At 52.6% G+C, this 24,668-nt stretch overlaps 1 protein-coding gene across 3 annotated transcripts in view; it reads right to left on the bottom strand.

Annotated features, from left to right (window-relative positions):
- Positions 1 to 24,668, bottom strand: part of DHRS3 (dehydrogenase/reductase 3) — a 51,925-nt gene that overhangs the window by 15,597 nt on the left and 11,660 nt on the right. Inside the window, exon 1 of one of the 3 annotated variants that reach the window (XM_016954334.3) lies at positions 13,159 to 13,281. The exons of the other annotated variants lie outside the window; for them this stretch is intronic. The gene's annotated coding sequence lies outside the window, so the exon portion shown is untranslated. Of the gene's footprint in view, positions 1 to 13,158; positions 13,282 to 24,668 lie in introns of those variants that run through there. 3 annotated transcript variants of the gene reach the window in all.

The following is a 24,668-nucleotide window of genomic DNA, read 5'->3' as shown; positions in this document are numbered from 1 at the left end:
CACCCCATCCATCCATCCATCCACTCACCTACTTATCCATCCATCCACCCACCCATCCCTCACCCACCCCACCCCATCCATCCATCCATCCACTCACCTACTTATCCATCCATCCATCCACTCACCTACTTATCCATCCATCCATCCATCCATCCATCCCTCCCTCATCTACCCTACTCCATCCATCCATGCATCCATCCATCCACTCACCCACCCCACTCCATCCATCCATCCACTCACCTACTTCTCCACCCATCCATCCATCTATCCATCCCTCACCTGCCCCACTGTACCTACTGTACCCACTCACCTACCCAACTCCATCCACTCATCCACTCACCTACCCCATTCCATTAATCTATCCACTCACCCACCCCACTCCACCCATCCATCCATCCACTCACCTGCTTCTCCACCCATCCATCCATCTATCCATCCCTCACCTACCCCACTGTACCCACTCACCTACCCAACTCCATCCACCCATCCAATCACTTACCCCATTTCATTAATCTATCCACTCAGCTAACCCACTCCATCCATCCATCCATCCATCCATCCATCCATCCACCCACCCATCCACCCATCCACCCATCCATCCCTCACCCACCCCACTCCATCCATCCATCCATCCATCCATCCATCCATCCACCCACCCATCCACCCATCCACCCATCCATCCCTCACCCACCCCACCGCATCCATCCATCCATCCATCCATCCCTCACCCACCCCACTCCATCCATCCATCCACTCACCTACTTATCCATCCATCCATCCATCCATCCATCCATCCATCCATCCATCCAACCCTCCCTCACCTACCCCACTCCATCCACCCATCCATTCATCCGTCCATCCATCCACCCATCCATCCACTCACCTACCCTACTCCATCCATTCATGCATCCATCCATGCACTCACCCACTCCACTCCATCTATCCATCCATCCATCCACCCACCCACCCATCCCTCATCTACCCTACTCCATCTATCCAACCATCTGCTCACCTACCCCACTTCATCCATCCATGCATTCATGCATCCATCCATCCATTTACTCACCTGCCCAACTCCATTCATCTATTCATTCATCCACCCACCCACCCACCCACCAGCCCCACTGCACCCATCCATCCATCTGGTTTCTGAGTATGTCAGCCCAAGGGGGAGGTAATCATTGGTTTCCATTCTTCTGTTCTGGTCCCTGCCTAACCCCATCCTACCTCTGGCTCCTATGTGTAACAGGACCATGGGGCTTGCACAGTCCCCTGGGGTCTGGCTGAGGCAGGGAGAGGTGCCTCTGGGGGCCCTAAGAATTGCTGGGCAAGTTGACAGAGAGGAAGGCTTAAAGCTGGGGGCTTGCAGGAAGGTATAGGGTTCAGATGTCCGTGGGGACAAGTGGTCACCCCAGCACTGTTGACCTAGCTGGAAGACCACCCTGGAGAGGAAGTGGAGCAGGGCTGAGGGAGAAGGAATGAAGGCTGTCTCCCACTGTCTTCCGTGGGCCAGGAAGCCCCCCAGGCAGGGCCCTAACACTTGGCTGTTTCCTTTCAAGGGTCTGTTGAGGGTGCCCCAGGCGGGCTGGGGAACCGGCCTCACCTCTCCCTGGCACCATGATAGGTTTGCCTTTCTGCCTCCTCACTCCCCCACCCCCCAGGCCCCAATTCTATCCCATTCACATCCCAGTGCCCAGCATAGCACATTCTGTTTGTTGAATGAATGAATGAATGAATGACAGTTCAGGTACACAGGTGGATGGGGAAGGGAGGTGTTTGAACTTCTCTAAGAGGAGAGACCACCCATCCCCTTGGCTAAGCCATTTAGGGCCCCAGAACCTTCCACTCAAGTCCACCTGGGCGCCCCAGAGCATCAGCACCTTCCTGGCTGGGCCTTGGGTGAGGAGCAGCTTTCACAGGGCAAGGTTTCAGTCTCAGATGGAGGTGAGGCTCTGGCTGCTGTGCGCATGCCCTGCTGAGCATCCCTGTGCCAGGCTCTGTGTGTTTTTGTAACTGGGTTTCTGTAGTATGTCTCTGTGAGTGTGTGTGTGTGTCTGTGTGGGTCTCTATGAGTGTATCTGTGAGTGTGTCAGTGTGTCTGTCTCTCTGTGTGTCTGTGGGTGTCTCTCTGTATGAGTGTATGTGTCTGTGGGTGTGTGTCTGTGTGCGTCTCTGTGTGTGTGTGTCTCTGTGTGTCTGAGTGTGTGTCTCTGTGAGTATGTGTGTGTGTGGGTGTCTCTCTGTGTGAATGTATGTGTCTGGGTGTCTCTGTGTGAGAGAGAGTGTGTGTGTGTCTCAGTGTGTCTCTGTGTGTCTGTGGGTGTCTGAGTGTATGTTTCTGTGTGTGTGTGTCTGTCTCTGTGTGTCTCTGTGAGTGTGTGTCTCTGTGTGTGTGTGTCTATATGAGTGTGTGTCTCTGTGTGTCTCTGTGTCTCTGAGTGTGTGTCTCTCTGTGTCTGTGTGTGTCTCTCTATGTGAGTGTATGTGTCTGTGTGTCTCTATGTGTCTCTGTGTGTCTGTGTCTCTGTGTGAGTGTGTGTCTGTGTCTCTGTGTGAGTGTGTGTCTGTGTGTGACTGTGTGTGTGTGAGTGAGTGTGTAGCCATGTGTGCTGTTGTGTTTCCTCAGGTCCTTGGTGGATGCTGGGAGTCGCAGGGAAGCGGGGCTGGGCACCTTCCATCTTAGGAACCGGTAGCGTCTCTGAAGTGCTGGGCTGGCGCCTGAGTGAGCTGAGTGGAGGGAATGGGTCCCTTTCCCTGGTAGGTGCTGCCCTGTGGAGCTGCCCCAGCCACTGTCCCTTCCTGGCTCCTCTTCCCCCTCCAGCTTCCTACCCTGACCCTTCTGGGGAATCTGCGTCACTGACCAGGTAACTGGCAGATACCGCTCTGCAGGCCCGCCCAGGTGGCTCCTGCCAGAATTCCCTGGAGGTGACCTGCACAGCTGACAGGACAAGGGTCCCACCCAAGGCCATCATGAGCATGAGGACTGGGCGGGCGGAGGCGGGCGTCTGAGGGTATGTGGGTTGGGGGCCTGCAGAGGGGACTGATTTCTGAGCCCTTGGAACCAGTGCGGCTGCCTCTTAGTGAACTCGGGACAGGCAGCAGCTGGGAAGGCCAGAGGCCTGGAATTTACTCTTAAGCAGGGTTTATAGAATAAGGGCTGGGGTGGCTCAACACCTCCAAGGCCTCTCCTCCTCTTCCCTCCCATCTGGGGCAAATGGTGAGCTTCTGTCCCCTTCTCTCTCCCAGTGACTAGTAGGGGGAGGCAGGAAGGGGAGAAAGACCTCCGGTCTCCAGGGCCCCGGGCTGTCCTGCCCTTGCCCAGAGCTGCTCTCAAGGCGGCTATAGCCAGACAGATTCCTCAGCAGCCCTCTGCGCTGAAGGCTGTCATTATCCGTGGTCACAGTGGAGAAAACCGTGGCTCAAAGGAGTTAAGTAACTCACCCCACGCCACCCACTGTGAAACAGGATTTGAACCCAGAGCCTTGGCCCTTTGCAGAGGCACCCCTAAGCCCCCAGGCACGGTGGGGTCGTCTGAGCTTTGAGGGTTCCACTCTTCTCACATGCAACCCCACGCCCCGCGTTCATCCCCACCCAGCCAGCCTTCTCCTGCTTCGTCTCCTCCAATGTCCACAACAGCTCCGTCCATCCAGCACCACACGGACAGCCGGCTATGGGCTGGGGTGGTGATCCCACAGAGAATGAAGCAGATGTAATCCTACTTCAAGGAACCCACATTCCAGTGGGGGAAGACAGAGAAGGAACCAGAAAACAGTCAGTCACAAATGACAGGAAGTGGGATAAAGAATAAACAAGAAAACCTCATTTGCATTGGGGAATTGACAAGGTAGCCATATCATAATTTTAAAGATAAGGAAACTGCAGTTCAGAGAGGCTAAGCAACTCGTCTGAGGTCACACAGCAACTGAATAATGGAGCTGGGATTTGAACCAAGGTCATGTCCAGCTCCACAGGCTGTGGGGATTGCACCACCACTCACTGTCCTGTAAGAGAAAGCACATCTCCTCTCTTCAAGGGGTCCTGTGGGGATTAAGCTGGCAGAAGCTGGCACCCAGTAACTAACTGCTCAGTACCCACTCCCTGTTGGTATTTCCTGTGGGGAGGAAAAGCTGAGAAAATCATAGCACTGCCTCTGATACACCCTCTTCACTGCCTCTGATACACCCTCTTCTGCAGGCTTTAAAATGATAAGTGTCACGACATGGAAAAATGCTCAGGAGTCTAATGTTCAGACAAAAGGGGTGCAGCACTATTTGAATAAGATAATCTGAACTCTAAACTTTTTTTTTTTTTTTTTGAGACAGAGTCTCACTCTGTTGCCCAGGCTGGAGTGCAGTGGCGCAATCATGACTCACTGCAGCCTCCATTTCCTGGGCTCAGGTGATCCTCCCACCTCAGCCTCCCAAGTAGCTGGGACCAGAGGTGCAAGCCACTACTCCTGGCTAATTTTTATATTTTTTGTAGAGATGGGGTTTTGCCATGTTTCCCAGGCTGGTCTCAAGCTCCTGGGGCTCAAGTGATTCTCCCACCTCAGACTCCCAAAGTGCTGGGATTACAGGCATAAGCCACCAGGTCACTGGAAGTCAACAGGCTACACAGAGATGGGTGTCTCAGGCAGGATCACAGCTGACTGTCGTTTGCTTCTTTATATTTGTATAAGCAAAAAATATCTCTAAAGAACAAGTATTGTTATTTATGATCTTAAAAATAGAAGGTGGGGCTGGGTGTGGTGGCTCAGGAGGCTGAGGTGGGAGGATCGCTTGAGCCCAGGGGACAGAGGCTGCAGTGAGCCAAGATCTCACCACTGCACTCCAGCCTGGATGACAGAGAGAGAGCCGGTCTCAAAAAAACAAAAACCAAAAAACAAAACAAAACAAAACAAAAAACAACAGAAGGTAGAGTAAAAGGTTCCCCATGGATCACTCTCCAAATAGATTCTTTACACACAGGTAATGTCACTCAGCCCTGTGGGTCCAACCCCTTGTCTCCCAGCCCCCGAGTGGTGCTCTTCGGGGGCCCTCATCCATTGGCAAGTGACTGTCTATTCACATCTCTCTTCCTGTTGTTGAGTGAGTGAGGGAAGGAGCCTGCCGGGGATCCACAGCTCCCAGTTTCCACTCACTCATTACATAGTGCTCTTGGCCCTGCATGTGCTGTCACAGCTATTTGGGGTCTATATCCTGTCTCTTAGAGGACAGGGACTAAATCTCTCAAATTCAGGTTTCTCCTGTGTCCCTACCTGGTGCCTGGCCCGGGCTGTTTTTCTCTGTTTCAAATGCCAGGGCTACTTATGGACTCCTATTCAACCTGCAAAACCCTACTTGAATGCTCCCTCAGTTCTGAAGCCTCCCTGGCTGCTCCTTCCAGCCTCCCCACAACAACAACAGCACCACCACTATATAATGGCTAAATCTGTTGAGCAGTTGCCATGGGCCAGACACTGTGCTGAGTACATGGATATGTCTTCTTCTTTAATCCTCACAACCCCTCGAGGTGGGTATGTTTACCTTCTGCATTTAATAGGTAAGCCGCAGACAGATAGTGACTCACCCAAGGTCATGCAGCTCATAAGAGCAGATCAGCCTGACTCAGGATACCCATTCCTCACTGCTAACACTAGTCTTTTTTCAACCTCCACTAGTGCACAGATGTGAGCATGCTGACTGATTGGTGAACACCCCTGCCTCTCCCATGAGCGTGCAAGGTCCTCCAGGGAATCTTATTCATCTCGTAACCCCAGCATCCAGCATGGGCCAGGCACAAGAGTAAAAGCTCAGCTAACATCGTCACAAGACACCAGCCCCAGGAGGATACCGAGTGCCCCTTCTCTACCCAGCCTTGCCTTCCTAGCCCAGAGGGGCTTGCACTAATGCTGGACTTGGCTTTCATTCCTGGAGTTCAGCTGCAGCGCACCCTCCCACCGGCGACATGAGCCGGGTGGTCTCTGGGTGCGTCCCAGGAGGAGCATCTGTTTATAATTGGCAGCCCCGGAAAGATCTGAGACCCTGGGCAGGTCTTTGGCAGGCCAGCTCATGTCCCATGGGCCCCATGTTTTGGAGCTGGATCGGTGCTGACTTGGCTTCTCAGAGGGAAAGAAAATACCCGCCAGAGACCCCAAACCACAGCAGGCTGGGCGGTGGGGTGGGAAGGTCACAGCGTGGAGGGTGCACAGACAGCTCTCTGCTCCTGGCCCCTCCAGTAGGAGGCTGTTAATAAAAATCCATCCCTGTGGTCAGATGAGAATGAGCAGGCAAGCAACATCTAGCTTTTAAGACATTGAAGGTTAGAATGGGGTGCTAGATAGCAGAGGGTGAGTGTGAGCGTGGCATAGGTTACGACTAGAATTTCCCCCTTTCACAACCCTGTCTATTTCCAAAAGGAAAGACCCTTTCTCAAGTAGAGCAGCTTAGAACATGGGCTCTGGAGCCAGACTGCCTGGGTTCAATTCTTTAACAGTTATGAATGAACATGAACTTAACCTCTATGAATTAAGGTTTAAAACATCCACTCTTTTTCTTTTCTTTTCTTTTTCTTTTTTTTTTTTTTTGAGATGGAGGCTTGCTCTGTGGGCTAGGCTGGAGTGCAGTGGTGCGATCTCGGCTCACTGCCTCCTCTGCTTCCCGGGTTTGAGCGATTCTCCTGCCTCAGCCTCCCAAGTAGCTGGGATTACAGGTGTGCGCCACCACACCCAGCTAATTTTTGTATTTTTAGTTGAGATGGGGTTTCACCATAATTCACCAACATGGTGAATTACAGGTGTGAGCCACCGCGCCCAGCCTAAAACACCCACTTTGAAGAGTAGTTGGGAGGATTAAGAAAGGGCACAATAAATGCCAGCTGTGGGCTGGATATGTTGGCTCACGCCTATATTCCCAGCACTTTGGGAGGCCGAGGTGGGGGAATTACTTGAGGCCAGGAGTTCAAGATCAGCCTGGGCAACATAGCAAGACTCTGTCTCTGTTTTGTAAAAAGCTAGCTGTCATCATCATCATTATTATTATTATTATTATTATTATTATTAGCACAGCAACAGAAATAGATCCCCCTTTGCAGTAGAAGATCCACATACCCTGTTGGGGAAACGGTTGCCCGGAAGACCCCATCTGGTCTCCACCTCCATCTGACTACCCTAGGCACAGCCTTGACTGGGGCAAAACCACAGAATCTTGCTATTTCTTGATTCCATCCTTCCACCTTACTTAGAAGGCCCTCCTTTTTCTACGCCCCCAAGCCTGAGAAGGTAGAGACCAGCTGTCAAAACTGTCCACCTGCAGAGCAAGCTGCGGGGGGATTTCTTAGGGAGGAGAGGCTTTCAAGCAGAGCCCCAAGGAACTCTGGGGGTTCTGGTGAGGAGCCTCTGGAGGTGCTGAGGGTGGGGTGGGGAGCAAGCAGATATCATTCCAGGCTTCTCCTCACTCCTGCCCCAGTCACCCAGAGTGGTGACACTTTAGGTTTCTAGAATAGTCATTTCTTTTTCTTTGAGATGATGTTTCACTCTTGTTGCCCAGACTGGAGTGCAGTGGCATGATCTTGGCTCACTGAAACCTTCACCTCCTGGGTTCCAGCGATTCTCCTGCCTCAGCCTCCCGAGTAGCTGGGATTACAGGCATGCGCCACCACGCCCGGCTAATTTTGTAATTTTAGTAGAGACAGGGTTTCTCCATGTTGGCCAAGCTGGTCTCGAACTCCTGACCTCAGGTGATCCACCTGCCTCGGCCTCCCAAAGTGCTGGGATTACAGGCGTGAGCCACCGTGCCTGACCTAGAATAGTCATTTCTACAAAGACTCTGTCGCTAAAAAAAAATAATAGTTGGAATGTGACTCTGAATCCGCAGCCTCTTCCTCCCCAGCACAGCCCTGGAAGGAAGCCTGCTTTCTCCGAATGGACTCCAGTGGGATCCCTCTAGCTGTCACCCATTGAGAGTGCTGGCCTGTCACCCGGGCACACCCAACAAGCCTACCAGCCCTTCTGCTTCCAGTGCAGATCCACACTGATCACACTGATCAAAACTGATCCACAATGATCAGGTACCGACTTCCAGCATCTCCTTCCCAGACTTTCTAATCCCTTCCACCTTTTTTTCTGGGAGGCCTGTTTTCCAGACTCTACACAATCCAGTCTGCATGCTGTCAGGTAAAAGGATGGGGACAGAGAGATCGCGCGATTCTGTGGTTTTGTCCCACTCAAGGCTGTTTCTAGGGGAGGAGACAGACATAGAGCTTCAGAAGGGGTCTTCCAGGCAACCATTACCCCAGCAGGGTTCTGGATCTTCCATCAGCAAGGGGGATCTATATCTGTTGCTGTACTAATAAGAATAGTAACAGCTAGCATTTATTGGTGTAGCCCTAGGTTCGTTACAGGTGCCCCACGGCTGACCCCAGGAGGTCAGAGGTGACAGAAGCCACTGGGCCTGTCAGGGACTTCGGCTAGGTCCTTATGTGTCCTTCGTGTTCCTGCACTGCTGGGCTGCTGAAGCCTAGGCAGGTCTCTCCCACGTAGCCCTGCGAAACAGGCTTTCCCTGGCTCCAGGCCCCTGTTTTGGCCTGCCGAGAATGTTTTGGCTACCGCTGGCTCAGCTGTTGGGGAGGATTGTGATGAAGCTCCTCAAATTAGATCAGCCAGCGGGGTCGCCCTCCTACAAGTCCCTGACCGCAACCTGGAGCAGGGCAGAGACTTCCTCCAGGCGGACGTCCAGCCTGGAACTGGCCCGCTTGGGAGGCACAGGAATGACAGTAGCTCTGACATGCACGTGGGGCTCACTAGCTGGCCACGCTGCCTCAGCATGGGTGCCGTGGGGCGTCTAGTCCTCTGTCAGCTCAGAAGGGCTCATACCCGAGAAAACTGATACACGAAGGGGCTATGTAATTCCAAGCGGTAAGCGGTAGAGCTGGAACCTCAACTTATGCAATCTGTGCCCTTGGCCACTGACTTTACCTGCGGGAGCAAAATGACCCCACGAAACAACATATTCATTCAGTGCACAGGTACAGTGAGTGGATGCCATGTCCAAGGACTGGACAGAAGGGTGTCCACCTCCTAGGGAACGAGGGAAAGGTGCGGTCATCATTCGGTCTTGATGACCAAGTGGTTATGAAAGGCATGGCAGAGATGTTCCTTGCCCCTCTGCGAGGACACTGGGGCTCTGATGGGGCTCAGGTGGGAGGACAGGTGAGGACAGAAGCTGTTCTGAGCATGGGTCAGCACAGTGCCCAGGGCTGGTGTTTGCTGTGAGGGGGTATGGGGTTTGCCTGGAGCACCCTTGCTCTCCAAGTGGGCGGGGTGGGACTGTGACAAGCACTCACCGCCACCACAGTGAACAATCTGTGGACCTTTACTGCAGGCTGGGTCCTGCTCTGGGCTCTTAGACTGAATCCTCTCGGCTGCCCAGATGTGGTACAGTCGGCTGATTAGTGTCCCCTGAGAAGCTGAGTCCAAGTCCTAACCCTTGGTACCTGTGAATGTGACCTTACGCTGAAAAAGGGTCTTTGTAATTGAGTAGCTGTAATTGAGTTGGGGATCTCAAAGTGAGATCACCCTGGGTTAGGGTGGGCTCTGAGTCTAAGGACTAGTGTCCTCATGAGAGACAGAAGAAAGACATACACAGAGGAGAGGAAGGCCGCGTGAAGATGGAAACAGAGACGGCAGTGAGGCGGCCACAAGCCACGCGATGCCAGGAGCTGCCAAGAGCCACCAGGAGCTGAAAGAGACAAGGAAGGATCCTTCCCTAGAGCCCGGGAGGGAGTGGGGCCCTGATGACACCTGGAGTTTGGACTTCCGGTACCCAGAAACGTGAGAGCAGCTCTGGTGTTTTGGGCCACACAGCTGGTGGTCATTTGTTGTGCCATTGACAGGAAACTAACACAAATGGGCTCCATTATCCTCATTCAATAGAGGAGGCCAAGCGAGGCCCAGCCCCAGGCTCCCGAGGCTGGGAGGTGACGGAGGCTGCGTCCCCTCCACACCACTCCCTGTTTTCAGATGCCAAGCTCTTTTTAACCTCCGAAGCCTCTTCACTGTCCCACATTAAGTGTTTTCTCTCACTGTATGCCCACTCCACCACGCACCCTGTCAGCCCGACCTCTGAAATCCAGAGGCTTCTCACCACTTCTCGCCACCTCCACGGCGCCTTGGGGCCCTGCCTCAGCGCCCTTCACCTGGAGCACAAGTGGACCCCTCACCTGGTCCCAAAAGGTCACTTGGCTGCTACCTTTGCCCCAGGGCCCCTGCCTCAGTCTGTTCTCAACACAACAGCCAGAGATCCTTCTAGAATGTGTCAGACCACATCACCCTGCTTATGACTACTGATGGCTGCCCATCTCACAGACTGGAATCTAGTGTTTACTGGGATCGCAGGCCCTTCCTGGTCTGCCCCATCCCTCGTCTCAGCTACTCCCTCCTAGGTCTCGGCCCTGCAGAAGCACTGGCCCCCTCTACCTCAGGGCCTTTGTACTGGCTGCTCTCTGTTCTCTTTTCCCAAGTATCCCTCTCCTTGTAGGGCACCCTCTTTTCTTTTTAAAAAATTATTATGATTATTATTATTTGTAGAGACGGGGGTATCACATTGTTGCCCAGGCTGGTCTTGAACTCCTGCCTTCAAGTGATCCTCCTGCCTCAGTCTCCCAAAGTGCTGGGATTACAGGAGTGAGGTACCACACCTGGCCACCTTCTCACAGGTTCTGCTCAAGTGTCTCTTTACCCAAGAGGTCTTCATGTAAAATGCCCCAACCCCACAAACACCAGCTCTGATTTGATTTACAAATCTACCCTTCTTTGATTTCCACCTTCCCAGTTGCTGAGACAGGCATGTCTCCCCCTGTGATGAGCACCTAGTGTTCCTGAGGACACTCCTTCAAATGCTAAAACCACACCCTGCCAAGAGCCAGTACGTGACAACTGGGCAGTCTCCACCTCATCCCTGGGTGTGATTCTTGCGAAACTTTTTGGTTCTGGGACCACTCAGAAAACTCTCCAGGGAAACGATCACAAAAGCTGACTCCAGGCGGGCAGAACACTGCTCACTCCCAGCCAGAAACCCACGGGCTGATGTTTCTTTTCACAAACATCCACAGCCTACAAGACTGGCCAGGGGCTCCACCTCCATCTGACTGCCCAGGGCCGCACTTGGCAAAACACGGAGGCAGAGAAACTCAGGCTAGAGTTCATGGCTGACACCTCACAACCGTTGCCCTTTTCCCCCACTGGACCTCTTGCTGGAAAGTGCTGGGTGACCTTGGGGTGGGGGTGCCAAGGAGGGGAGGGAGGAGCCAGCATCTACAGACCACCCTTCCCTCACAGCACACATCTCCAGATTACTGTCCACCGGGGTGGGATTCAAATTTGGACAGTCTAAGTAACTCATGCAGGCTGCACTACTAGAAGTTTCAAAGCAAGGCTCGGACTCCAAAGGGAAGCTCTTTTAACAACCCTGTCCTGCCTCATTCATTCATTCAAGGACTATTTGTGGAATTGTGTGCACCAGGCACTTTGGAGGCCCTGGGATCCAGCGGGGAATACATTTATCTCACTTGCGGAGTTTGCTTGTGTGTAAGTCCGGGAACGATGAGCATGAACACTTGTTCACGTGAACGAATGACTGTATAGTAAGTAGTTTTCTAGCCACTAGAAAGTGCTAGAAGTGCATGGGAGGAACACATAGCTTTGTAGGGGGTTGGAGGGAGTGATTATGGGGTGGGAGTGGTATTCAGATGGTGGGGGAAAGGTGCAGGGAAGTTCTCTTGGTTAAAGTAACATTTTGGAAGAGACCTGAGGGAAGCGAAGGAGGGAGCGATACAGACGCGTGGAGGAAGAGCATCCCTGGCGGAGGGAACAGTTGGTGCAAAGGCCCTGGGGTGGGAATGAGCTTCCCCAGCACGGAGACCAGTGTGGAAGAGCAAGCGGGAGACACCAGCCACAGCAGGACTTTGAATTCTATTCTGAGATGGGGTAGACTGGGAGGTTGTAAGGAGAAAAAAGACAGCCTCTGACATGAAGCTGGAAGGGGCTGGGCTGGGATGCTTAGGTGATGGGAGAAGAGGGATTCTGGACGGTTGCAGAGCTGGGTGCTGGAGAAAGTGAGCTTCCCAGAGGACACCAGAGCGTTTGGCCTGAGAAAATGGAAGAATGAGGTTGCCGTTCCCTGAGCCCCAGCGCCTCCCTCTCCAGGAGGGTTGGCTCTGGCAAGCCCCAGGTATGCAGGAAGAGAATCCCAGGTCCCTTCAGCTTCCAGAACAATTGGTTTACGCAGAGGGAGGGGAGGGGAGGCGGTGAGCGAGAAAGCAGTTCCAGGTGGCAAGGGCAGCTCCGGGGGAAGAGGCTGCCCCAGCGCCTGGGACCCACCTAGCGCAGCGGGAGTGAGCCCAGTTTCCAATAACAAAGTGCCCGGGCCGTCCCAACCCTGGCCCTGACAGCTAACGAGCTGCAGCCGGCTGCGCGGCCGGGAGGCCAGCCTGGCTCACATGATGGCGTGAGGGGGTGGCAGGAGGAGCCGCCAAGCCTCAGCGGGTCGGGCAGGAGGCTCCAGGAAGTCTTTCTGAAAGTGGGCCCAGGGGCGGGCGCGGGGCGGGGCCGCGGGGGTCCCGGGAGGGGCTGGGCGGGGCTGCAGTGCCGGGTGGGGATCGGGCTGGGATCCCAAGCGGCGGATGGGAAAGGGGTGGAAAGGGGATGGGAAGGGGCGGGAGATAGATGGGGAGGGGGCGGGGCGAGGCTGGGGTCCTGGGTGCAGACTGGAGGGCGACTGGGTGGAGCGGGTGAGGAGGGGGCCAGGTGGTGTCCCGGGAGCAGATAGGGAGGGCTTTGCGGGGAAAGCGGGGAAACAGGTTGGGGTCCTGGGCCGGGCGGCGAAGGAAGGCCGAGGTGCGGTCAGGGTACAGATGGGGGGCGATGGGACAGGCTGGGGGCTGTGGAGAGGAGCTGGGTTGGGATCCCGGGTGCAGCTGGGGAGGGGGCAGGGTAGGTGGCTGCAGAAGGGGGCTGGGTTGAGGTCTCAGGTGCAGACGATGAGGGGCTGGGCGGAGGGGGTGAGGAGGGGAGCCGGGCTGGGGGCCGGGGCGCTGCTGGGGTCCCCCTCCCGCCCCGGGACCGTCCGCTCTTGCCCAGACCCGTCGGTAAACAGACGCCGTGATGTCACGGGCGCCGCTGACCTGTGGCTGAACCCGGAGCTGTAAATGAGATGCAAGGTGCCAGCAGCCTCCGGCCGCAGGGCCTACGAGCCACACGCGCTCCTCCGCCGGCCCGAGGTTACCCCAGCTGCACACACGGACAGGATGCTGCAAACGCCACCAGACATTGCAACACGCAGCCAGTCTGCTGGCCGCTGCGTGAACCGTCCCGGCAGCCCTCGCCGCCCCGCTGGCGGGCACCCACCTCCCTGGAGCGGCCTCGCTCCCCTCGGGCACCCCTGGGGGCTGGCAGCTCCCACCCCTCCGGGGGCAGCCTCTCCTCTAGGGTCTCTGTCTCCGCTTCCCCGAGAAGCCTCTAAACCCGAGGGCTGGGCCTCCGGGGTCAGCTTCGGGTTTTCGTGGGAAGAGATTGGGGAGGTGCCTGCCTTTGCTCTGGGCTTTCTGGGAAGCTCATTACTTCTCCCTTGCAAAGCCTGGTTGGGGGGTTGCAGGGATGGCTTCCAGGTATAAAGAGGTATAAAAGTGTCCCGTTGGCCGCGCACCGCCCCTCCCTTCCGAAGCAGGGAGCCTGTTTATCCGGCGGAGCTCCCAGAGCAGCCCTGGACCGCACTAACTTGGCAGCCAGCGCTCAGAGCTGAGAGCCTGCACTGCCCTTTGGAATGAAAAGCAGCCTGGTTGGGGCCTCAAGGAATCTGCTCTGGAGTTGATTTGCTGTGTGACTTTTGGATGAGTCACTTGGCATCTCTGAGCTTCACCATCTCCATCTGGGGAAGTGGGGAAAACTGAAACTGGCCTCCCTGTGCTGGTGTGGGGAAGGTCAAAAGTGCAAGAAAATGCTCACCAAACCGCAGGGCCGGTCAGAAGCCTCAAGTGCAGGGGGCCTGGCACGGGGAGAACTTGGAGACCCTCAGAGAAACCAAGGCTGCCCTTCTCCTCACCCACTGCCCCCCCAAACTGAGCCTCTGGGTTTATTGTGAGAAGCCGGGGTGACGAGGTATTTGGGGATGAATAGTCCCCCCCGGCTCAAGGAGACCCCCATTGACTCCCCTACTTGGACCCCATTAACTAATGATCACCCTGCCTTGTGGGGGGTGGGGAACCTAGAAATGACCCCAGATCTCCCCCCGCCCTAGACGGAGTCTCACTCTGTCACCCAGGCTGGAGTGCAGTGGCGCGATCTCGGCTCACTGCAACCTCCGCCTCCCGGGTTCAAGCGATTCTCCTGCCTCAGCCTCTCGAGTACCTGGGATTACAGGCGCCCACCACCACACCTGGCTAATTTTTGTATTTTTAGTAGAGACAGGGTTTCACCATCTTGGCCAGGCTGGTCTCGAACTCCTGACCTCAACTGGTCCACCCACCTCAGCCTCCCAAAGTGTTGGGATTACAGGCGTGAGCCACGGCGCCCAGCCTGAAATGACCCCAGATCTTTAGCGAGTACCCATGGAGTGCAACAAGGCACAGCTGAACTCCAGCCCTGATTCCAGCTTCTCCTTCACTGAATTTAATCTTTAACATCCTTCTCCCTCACATCCCTCTGCTTTCTTGTCTTTGCAGCACTTGGTCACTATCTGAAGTGATGGTGGTTATTTGTTTGCTTGGTTTTTGTCTATTTCTCCCATTCTCAAACACACATGCTCTCTAGAATGTAGGCTCTCCAAGGAATTTCCAGGCCTTGCTTGGTAATTGGGTGCCCAGTGACTGTGTGAATGAATGAATGAAATAGTTTTGCCTCTTCTGTGAAACATTAGTAACTTCCCTTTGAGGGGAACTTGGGAGGAATGAAGTTGACGACCTGTGTGGTATGGCTGTCGTTAGGACCAGCCACATCATTTGCAGGGTCCCTGGTTCAAAAATTGTAAAGAATTGCAAGATGGTGACAGCCGAGCCTCAAACCAAGTGTAGGGCGCTTCTGAGAGCAGGGCCAGTGAGAATCCCTGGGTCACACCCAGGAAGCCAGCCCCAGCCATCACACAGAGGGTGCCCAACAGGAACACCCAGTGGGACCTCGTGCCAAGTCACAAGCCTTCCACGCTCCCCCAGGCAGCAGGAAACACAAACACAGCTCCGGCAGAGCCACTCCAGGGAGAACGTATCACACATCCCCAGCAGACAGGTGACACCTGCCAAACTAAAAGTTGCCCGCACATCCAGTCTCTACATGTGCAGGGGCAGTGGACATGGCAGCATATTAGCTGTAGGGGAAAGAGGAATAATAACAACAGGTAACCTGGGCAACATGGTGAAAGCCTGTCTCCACTAAAAATACAAAAGTTAGCCAGGCATGGTGGTGCGCGCCTATAGTCCCAGCCACTGGGGAGGATCACGTGAGCCTGGGAGGTTGAGGCTGCAGTAAGCTGAGATTGCACCAATGCACTCCAGCCTGAGTGATGGAGTGAGACTCTGTCTCGGCAAGTAAAATAAAACAAAAAAAATAACAACAGTACTCATCATAATTAGCATTTATTTAGGAGCTTCTCTGAGTTCAACAGTGAGGTTTATGGCCCCTTATCCTCCGTTCTAGAATCCAAAAAGCTCTAAAATCCTACATTTATTTTTGACACACGCGTTTAGAGCAAGCCCTAATTGGAACCATCATGAGGCTAGTTCTGGTCTCTTTATCCCACTGTGGTGACTATCACTGTGATTACGGGTGGCTGCCCTAGACCTTGCTGTGGGCGTCACTAGGTATATGGCCTATGTGCTGGATTGCATTTCCAAAGTCCAAAACGTCAGACCTATGAGACACAGCTAGCCTTAAGGGTTTCAGATAAGGGTCTGTAGACTTGAACTCGGCTTCTTTTTAGAGATAAGGCACTGAGACCCTGGAAGTATAAGTAATTAGTCAAGAGCAAAGCCAGGAACTAGCTGAGCAGAGACCCCCAAACCGGTTGGCGGTACCCCTCAGAGCTGCTAGCAGAAGAAACAATTCAGCTCTTGTTTTGGAAAAGGAAATAAACATTTTACTGGAGTATCTCAGCATCTCCCTCATACTCCAACATGAAATTCAGAGGTCACTGAGCTGGTAGGCTCAATCACACACCAGGCTGATGTGTCCCAGGGAGACCTTCAGCTAATTAAACGTAATTTATGGACCGGCCTCTAAGGACAAGCCTTAAATTACTTGCAAGCTGTGCCAAGGTAGCTATCCTACAGGCTATTAATTAGGAATCGGTTTAATCTCTGCTAGGACGAAGGTCAACTGCCTTGGAGTTAACCCTTCCGGCTGACTGGTCTCATGCTATCAGGCTGTGGCTCTGGGCCCAGAGGGCCAGGGGATTCAGAGGAAGCGGGACATTCAATGGGAAATGGCCAGGCCAGCACACCCTGCAAAGACCAGGATGCGGGGAGAAAAGCCAGGCCCTTGGCCCATAGGGCCAGTTGAGGCGGGAATTTTCCCAAGCACCAGCCCCACAGAAAGTGATTTTCCGCGGTCCTCAGAGAGCATCACATCCCTCCAACATCAGAGAATTCTGTGGAAAATCAGGCTTCCGTCACCTTCCAGTAATGTGGGCTGGTCGTGCATCCTGTAGAAAGCCTTCAGTGGCTCCCTAGTGCTCTCCCAATCATGTCCAGACTTCACCCCACAACCACCAGGCTCTACGAGGTATGGCCCTGGCCATCTCTCTCCACTCCCTGCTCACACTTTTGTTCTGGCCAGGCCAGGGTCTTTTTCCCAAAGGAAACAAACTCTCTCATCTCCTATTTTCTAGATCCGCTGTTTCCCTCTGCCTGGGATATTTTCCTTCTGCTGCTTCCATCTCATCCTTAACGCCTCAGCTTAGACTCCAGTCCTAGGCACAGCCAGGTTTCCTTTCCTAGAATCCAGACTGCCTGGATTCGAATCCCATGGCTACCTGGGCTGTGTGACCTTGGGCAAGTATTTAACGTCTCTGAGCCCTAGTATTTCCATCTTTAAACTGGGAACAGTGACTGTGTCATAGGGTTGCTCTGAGGAGTAAATCAGATTGTCATGTAAATTGTTTAACACGTGGGTAGCCCTTTATTAACAACAAAGACTGGTTGGAAGCCCCCGTCTGTGCTTGCAGCTGCCTTCAGCCATGGTCCACCCTACCAAGGCATGTAGGCTCAGAGAGGTCCAGTAACTTGCTCAAGGTCACACGGCAAGTGAATAGAAGAGCCAGCATATGAACTTTGGTGTGGTTGACTCCTGAACTCAAAATCTGAATCTCTATGCTTTACTGGCTCCTTGAGAAAGAAAGAACCGCACATCTGTGTGTGTGTGTGTGTGTGTGCACATGTACACACACACACACACTCACACAAACATTTCCACTGACTTGAAGGCTCAGGAGACATCCCCAAAGCCAAGGCATGGATCTGCTGGCTGAGGAGGTGTGAGCCCTCGGAGGGCACCATGTGCCCAGTCCACACTGACCTTGTGTCTTGCCATCCCTTAAGGACCCCGTCTCCTCTGCTGTGTGCTCATAGGGAAGTGGCCCGGAGAGGCCAGGTCAGACTCTTAATTCTTTGGCATCTGAGATGTAAGAACATGGGCCGTGCAGCCAAGGGTGGACAGACTCCATGTGGGTGTGTTTGGCAGGACTGCCTGCCTGCATGAAGGTCACGCCGCCCTTTACAGTCACACTGGCCCCAGCTCCCCACGGTGACCTGCTACCAGGCCTGTGAGAGGGGCCACTGCTTGCTGGGCTGCGGGAGCGCTAAAAGGAAGCCCCCCCCCCCCCCCACCAACCACCTTGGAAGGACCCAATATCATCTCTGTTCTGCTCCCCTGCCCGCAGCTGGAGGGGAGGGAGAGCTGGCCTCTCGCACCTGTGAAGTATCACTAGCAACCATGACCTAGCAAAGGGCTTCCTTTCCTCTCATATCACAGTCTATCTCTCTATCTATCGTCTAGAAAAGTTTCCAAAGTCAGTCTGTTGACAACCTGCTGGACTTTGGTGGCTGAGCATTTTGCCTCTTTGAACTGCAGTCTCCTTGAAGGCAGAGATTTTAGTTCAACCCTGAAAAGTCCATTCTATCTTTTTTTTTCTTGGGGAGATGGGTGGGGGGTAGGGGGGCGCGGTGGTAAGGCATCAGTAAATGACCTGATAAGGTCTGCAGGATTAGATCTGGAGGGCTGCCTGATACAGGCAGGCCTGGCTCTCCTGGCTGTTTCCACGTGGCATGACTGGAAGATGAGTGTTGTCCTTCCACAAGAAGGTGTACTGGACCCCTTGCTCCTGCTCATGGTATCCCCCCATCTGCCCTGCAGAAGCCAACCTCCCGACTCCCAAACCCTATGGCTTGGCTGGGGCTGGTATACCCCTGGCTCAGAGTCTGGCCATGACCCCCAGCTGGCCAAATACAGCACCATTTCCTTGGTTCAGGCTCACCCAGTCACTGCCAGAGAGACCCAGTTCCTGGACCCTTCCAGGACTTCTGGGCAATGAACACCTGTCTGTCTACTTGAATGGGAGCTGGAAAGGTTACGTTATGAGCAGCAGGGGGCAGGTGTGAGCAGCCCCGTGGCAGAGAGGTCTGCCTTAAAGTGAGGGGAGAGAGAAACCCTCCTGAGTCCTGACAGCACTGAGCCCCTGGAGACATGCCCAAAGTCAGCCCTACCCAGGGACTTCTGGTCCCATGAGTCAATAAACCAATCTGAGGAACACCTCCAGAGCCCCCATCGGGAAAGCTGGAGGTGATGTTGTTTGACCCATATAGACTGTCTGGCTACGGACTCCACTAGGGGCCATCAACGCCATCTCTTCCGTGAAACTATCAACCAAAAGGCAAGACTCATTGGTTACAAGCAGACACCCTGGGTTCCAATCCTGCTGGGTCATTTACTAGCTGTGTGATTCTAAGTTACTGACTCTCAGAGTCCTGTTGGTAAGAAGAAGATGATAACGGTACCCACGCTGGAAGGTTACTTCGAGTAGTAAATGACCTTGTGACGTGTCAGGGCTTAGAACAGTCCCTGGCACATAGTAGGTGCTCAGTAATCACTGGCTCTAACTAGCTACAATGGGTCGGTCAGGCATTCATTTAGGCAACAACCATTTATTAAGTATCTACTGTGGGCCAGATACTGTGCCAGTTGCCAGATACTTGGTGAGTGAGAGGGCATGCCCCCTGCCCCTGTGGATATCAACAAGCAGCCACAAAGCGTGGTGAGTTGCTATGGTAACCCCTGACTTTGGCCTCACCGCAGCCCAGTCCTGACCAATTGAGCTACTTGGACGCAGAGATCAAAATGACTAATGCCTTGTGCAGGGGAAGTTGGATGGTTGTGGGGGTTGGGCAGCCAGGACCAGAGAGGAGGCCGTACCCCTGACCAGCCTCAGCCCCTGGGTTGCAGAAAGGCCTATGTTGGACCAGCCCCTGCCTGGGAAGATAGGGGCTGTGCCACGGGTCATCTCAACAGAGGTGAGGCCTCGGGTGGAAGGGAGATGGCCAGACTCCCTGTAGGGAGTGGTTCCCTCCCACAGACTTCTAGAAAGGGTCAAAGGCTCCAATTCCCCCTGAGGGCTTCTGTGGCAGGGGCACAACTCTCTGCTTCCCGGGGGAGTCCCAGAACCAAGGTTGAGTCAGGCCAGCGGGTTTTTTGCCTTTTTTCTCTGGTGTCCTGCTGAGCATCTGGTCTAATATGCAGAAGGAGAAGGGCTGGAGCAGGGGGTATCCACTGCCCCCCACCCCCACGGCCATTGCCCCACCTGGAAGGAGTGGTTGTCTCTTGGAAACGCTCTTGCCATTACCCAGGAGGTGATAGGAGCTTTTTCACTACATTTCCACACCTTCATTTTTCAGATGAGGGAACCAAAGCCCAGAGAGGGTTGCTCGCCCAAGGTCACACAGCAGGTCACTGGGAGGCCCCTCATAATCTACAGCATTAGGCGCTGGTTTCCAGCAGCCCTGGCCGGCACCACAAATTGCATGAGTGCTCTGGCCGGAGCCGGCCTCTACCGCCCAAAAGATTTTGGCTGCTGTGACACTGCCTTTGGGCCAGGTCTGGGCTTTGGGGCTGAGGTTGTCAAGGCACACTCTCCCAGGGATGGGTGCTTTGGAGGCAGGGAGGGCCAGGGAGAAGCCTCTTGTGTCCTTTCTGGCAGATGGATTTGGGCTGAGTCCCCCTTGGAGAGGCTGTCTCAGCCCCGCTTGGGCATTCAGAGCTTCTAGCTTGTGGGCACCCCAGAGGTAGAGGAGGTGCCGAGGCTGAGGGCAGGAGGGGTTCCACACGTCTGGGGTGGGAGTGTGGGTCCCTCTCCTGAGGGGCAAAAGCCCAAGCGAACTAGAGGGCATTTGGTCCAGAAGCCACAGCACCTTGGAGTAAAGAGCCAAAGGTGGAGGTGTCATTAAAGAGGGGACATCCAGCAAATCCAAGAAGGGTCCGTCGAGGAGAGGGAGCAGGCTGAGTCATTTCCTTGAAGCATCATTTTCAAGCCTTATTTTTTTCCTTTCTTTAAAACAATGACTTTCTTTCAAAATGCACACCAAAATCTTAACATGGAATTGTAAGCCACAAAACAGAAGTGACAACACTGATCTGGTCCACAGGAAGGAGGGGTCCCTCAGAACCCTCCCTGCTCCATCTCCCACGTGGCCCTACCTTCTTGGGGCCTCTAGGGTGCTCCGGAACCCAGTTTGAAAACCTGGACCTTGAACCTCAGCTGGCGCTGAGGTCCGCATGGGGACCGCGGGGCTTGGAGGCTGGTAGAAGTGGCTGGGGGAGGTGGGACGCAGACAGGAGACCGTGTTCCTTAGGAGGCTGTTTCAGTGTGGACAAGATCATCATACGCTTCACTCATCAAAATCCCCGAAAGGCTGCTGAAAAGAGGATTTAAGGCCACATTCCTTGAAGTAGGGATGGCCAATGAGGTAAGAAAGGCTGGGGCCCAGTGGCCTTCACCAGGCTGACCATTGGTGGCCTTAAGCACTAAGCCACACATCTGTACTCTCCACCCTGAGCTTGCCCTGGCTTCAGTGTCACAGGATACCAGGGCGTTCCCTGCCTCTCACACGAGCTCTCGCCCTGGGCCTGCATCTGAGCCTGTAGGACTTGGATGGGTTTTGCTTGTATCTAGTCCAAGCCTTCTTAACCCAGAGTCTGGGATAGGCGACAGGGGTACATGACCCCTTAAAAGTACAAAACTTTCAGTTGCACCTTCTTCCTGGGATAGAGTTCATATTTTCTTCAGACCCTTGAAGGGCTCTACAACCAGCAGAAAAATGGAGAGTTACTGCAACCCCCTCAGTTGCCACCTCCTTCGAGAAGTCTTCTAAGATTTTCCTTAATTTACAGTGATCAAAGCTCTCAGGCCACGCAGAGCTCAGTGACCTCGGGCTTAACTGGAGGGAGCTGTCACTCACTCTCTCCTCTGCAGCTGGGTCTCTGCATGTTAAGATGTCACACTGGTTGTCAAATGAAAGAAATTCAACTGTGCTATTACCCTGCTTGTCAGTTTACTCTTTAAAAGAAACCCTGATAACTGAGGACTATTTTATTCCTTTGGCAAGTCTCCCATTCATTGTATGCAAATACTGCTACTCAGTGCTCTAAATGATGTTTGTGTAAAAGCGGATTTCACTACATCCCTGCCCGCATCCTGTTGACTCATTCACTGCTTATCACCGCTCTCTCCAGAACCCTGTGTGTACTAAGCCCCATTACTTAACAGCTTGTCTCTTGACCTCTCCATGACCCTGAATGAGGCAGGCCAGGCCAGGCTGAGATTATTTGTTGCAGTGGGAAAAGATGGAGTGTTGAAGCTGGGAAACCTGGGTTCAGAATCTGCCCTCAGCGACGTGTCCCAGGACAGCCACTTCACCTGGATCTCAGAAATGCATGCTGCTGGCCGGGTGTGGTGGCTCACGCCTGTAATCCCTGCACTTTGGGAGGATGAGGCGGGCGGACCACAAGGTCAAGAGATCGAGACCATCCTGGCCAACATGGTGAAACCCCATCTCTACTAAAAATATAAAAATTAGCTGGGGTGGCGCATGCCTGTAATCCCAGCTACTTGGGAGGCTGAGGCAGGAGAATTGCTTGAACCTGGGAGGCGGAGGCAGGAGAATCGTTTGAACCTGGGAGGAGGTGGAGGTTGCAATGAACCGAGATCGTGCCACTGCACTCCAGCCTGCGCGACTGGCAAAACTCCATCTCAAAAAAAAAAAAAAAAAAAAAAAAGGTCAAGGAAGACAATGAATGTGCAAAAGCACTGTGCAGTCATGTAGAGTACCAAGTCACGTGTGTTACCATCGTCACACACATTGTCACAGTCATGTACAGTGCCACAGCCATGTATATTACCATGGTCATGTACAGTATAGGTCTTATATATTACCACGGTTATGTACAGTATCAATCTTGTATATTACCATGGTCATGTACAGTATCATTCTTGCATATTAATATGGTCTTGTAGAGTATCCATCTTGTATATTACCAAGGTCATATACAGTATCTATCTTGTATATTACCATAGTCATGTACAATACCATGTCCTGTACAGTACCATAGTCATTAATAGTACCCTGTATATTAATAGTGCCATGTATATTCCCATGTATATTAACAGTACCATGTATAGTAATAGTGCCATGTATATTCCTACATTCATGCTTTTACCACAATCATGTACAAAGGGTCTTCAAAAAGTTCAAGGAAAATGCGTATTACGAAAAAACTAGGCATATATTTGAGATTTTTTTTGCCCCAAAATAACTAACTTGTTATAACATGACTAAATGGGATCTAGTTTGAGGCACTAAGAAGGATAAGACATCAGTTTGAAAAGAACTCCTATCAGAGCAACATAAATTCTACTAAAACTGAAGCAAGAACAAACATCAAATTTACAGTGAAGCTTGCTTAGATGGAAGAATGGTGAAATCACTGATACTTTATGAAAAGTTTATGGGGACAATGCCCCAAAGAAATCAGCAGTTGGCTAGGTGCGGTGCCTCACACCTGTAATCCCAGCACTTTGGGAGGCCGAGGCAGGCGGATCACAAGGTCAAGAGACCGAGATCATCCTGGCCAACATGGTGAAATCCCGTCTCTACTAAAAATACAAAAATTAGCCAGGCGTGGTGACATGCGCCTGTAGTCCCAGCTACTTGGGAGGCTGAGGCAGGAGAATTGCTTGAACCCAGGAGGCGGAGGTTGCAGTGAGCTGAAATCATGTCACTGCACTCCAGCCTGGCGACAGTGTGAGACTGTCCCAAAAAAAAAAAAAAATAGAAATCAGCAGTAGTTAATAAATGGATAACTTGTTAAGAAGGGATGAGATGATGTTGAAGATAAAGCCTGAAGTGCCAGACCATCCACATCAAATTAGAAAGAAAAAATTCATCTTGTTTGTGCTCTAACTGAAGAGGACTGACAATTAACAGCAAAAAAAAAAAAAAAAAAAAAAAAAAAAGCCAATACCATAGACATCTCCATTGGTTCAGCGTACACAATTCTGACTGAAAAATTAAAGTTGAACAAACTTTCCACTTGATGGGCACCAAAACTACTGCATCCAGATCAGGTGCAGATGAGAGCAAAGCTTTCAATGAAAATTTTATTTTATTTTATTTTATTTATTTATTTTTTTGAGACCAAGTTTCACTCTTGTTGTCCAGGCTGGAGTGCAATGAGGTGATCTTGGCTCACGGCAACCTCCGCCTCCCGGGTTCAAGCGATTCTCCTGCCTCAGCCTCCTGAGTAGCTGAGATTACAGGCATGTGCCACCATGCCCAGCTAATTTTTTTTTTTTTTGGTATTTTTAGTAGAGACGGGGTTTCTCCATGTTGGTCAGGCTGGTCTTGAACTCCCAACCAGGTGATCCGCCCGCCTCAGCCTCCCAAAGTGCTGGGATTACAGGCGTGAGCCACCATGCCCGGCTGCTTTCAATGAAAATTTTAAACAAGTGGGATCAAGATCTTGAAGCATTTCTTCAAAGAACTGTAAGAGAGGATGAAGCATTAACCACTACAATCCTGAAGACAAAGCACAATCAAAGCAATGGCTACCAAGAGGTGGACATGGCCCAGTCAAAGCAAAAGCAGACCGACCAAGAGCAAAGGTCATGGCAATAGTTTTTTTTGGGATGTTCAAGGCATTTTGCTTGTTAAGTTTCTGGAGGGACAAGAACAATAATATCTGCTTATAATGAGAGTGTTTTGAGAAAGTTAGCCAAAAGTTTAACAGAAAAACACCCAGGAAAGCCTCACCAGATGGTCCTGCTCCACTAAGACAAGGTTCCCATTCATTCCTCTCATCAAACAAGGACAATTTTGTGAGGGTTTTGACGGGAAATCATTAGGCATCCACTTTACAGTCCTGATTTGGCTGTTTCTAACTTCCTTTTGTTTCTTAATCTTAAAAAATCTTTAAAGGGTGATACAGTTAGGCGTTGTGTCCCCACCCAAATCTCATCTTGAATTATAATCCCCATAATCCCCATCTGCCAAGGGAGAGATGAGGTGGCCGTAATTGGATCATGGGAGTAGTTTCCTCTATGCTGCTCTCATGATAGTGAGTGAGCTCTCACGTGATCTGATGGTTTTATAAGTGTTCGGTA

The sequence above is a fragment of the Pan troglodytes genome, chromosome 1 (genome assembly GCF_028858775.2).
Source record: "Pan troglodytes isolate AG18354 chromosome 1, NHGRI_mPanTro3-v2.0_pri, whole genome shotgun sequence".
NCBI classification, from domain to species: Eukaryota; Metazoa; Chordata; class Mammalia; order Primates; family Hominidae; genus Pan; species Pan troglodytes.
The sequence above is the reverse complement of the archived record's forward strand: the minus strand, read 5'-3'. Positions and strand labels throughout refer to the sequence as shown.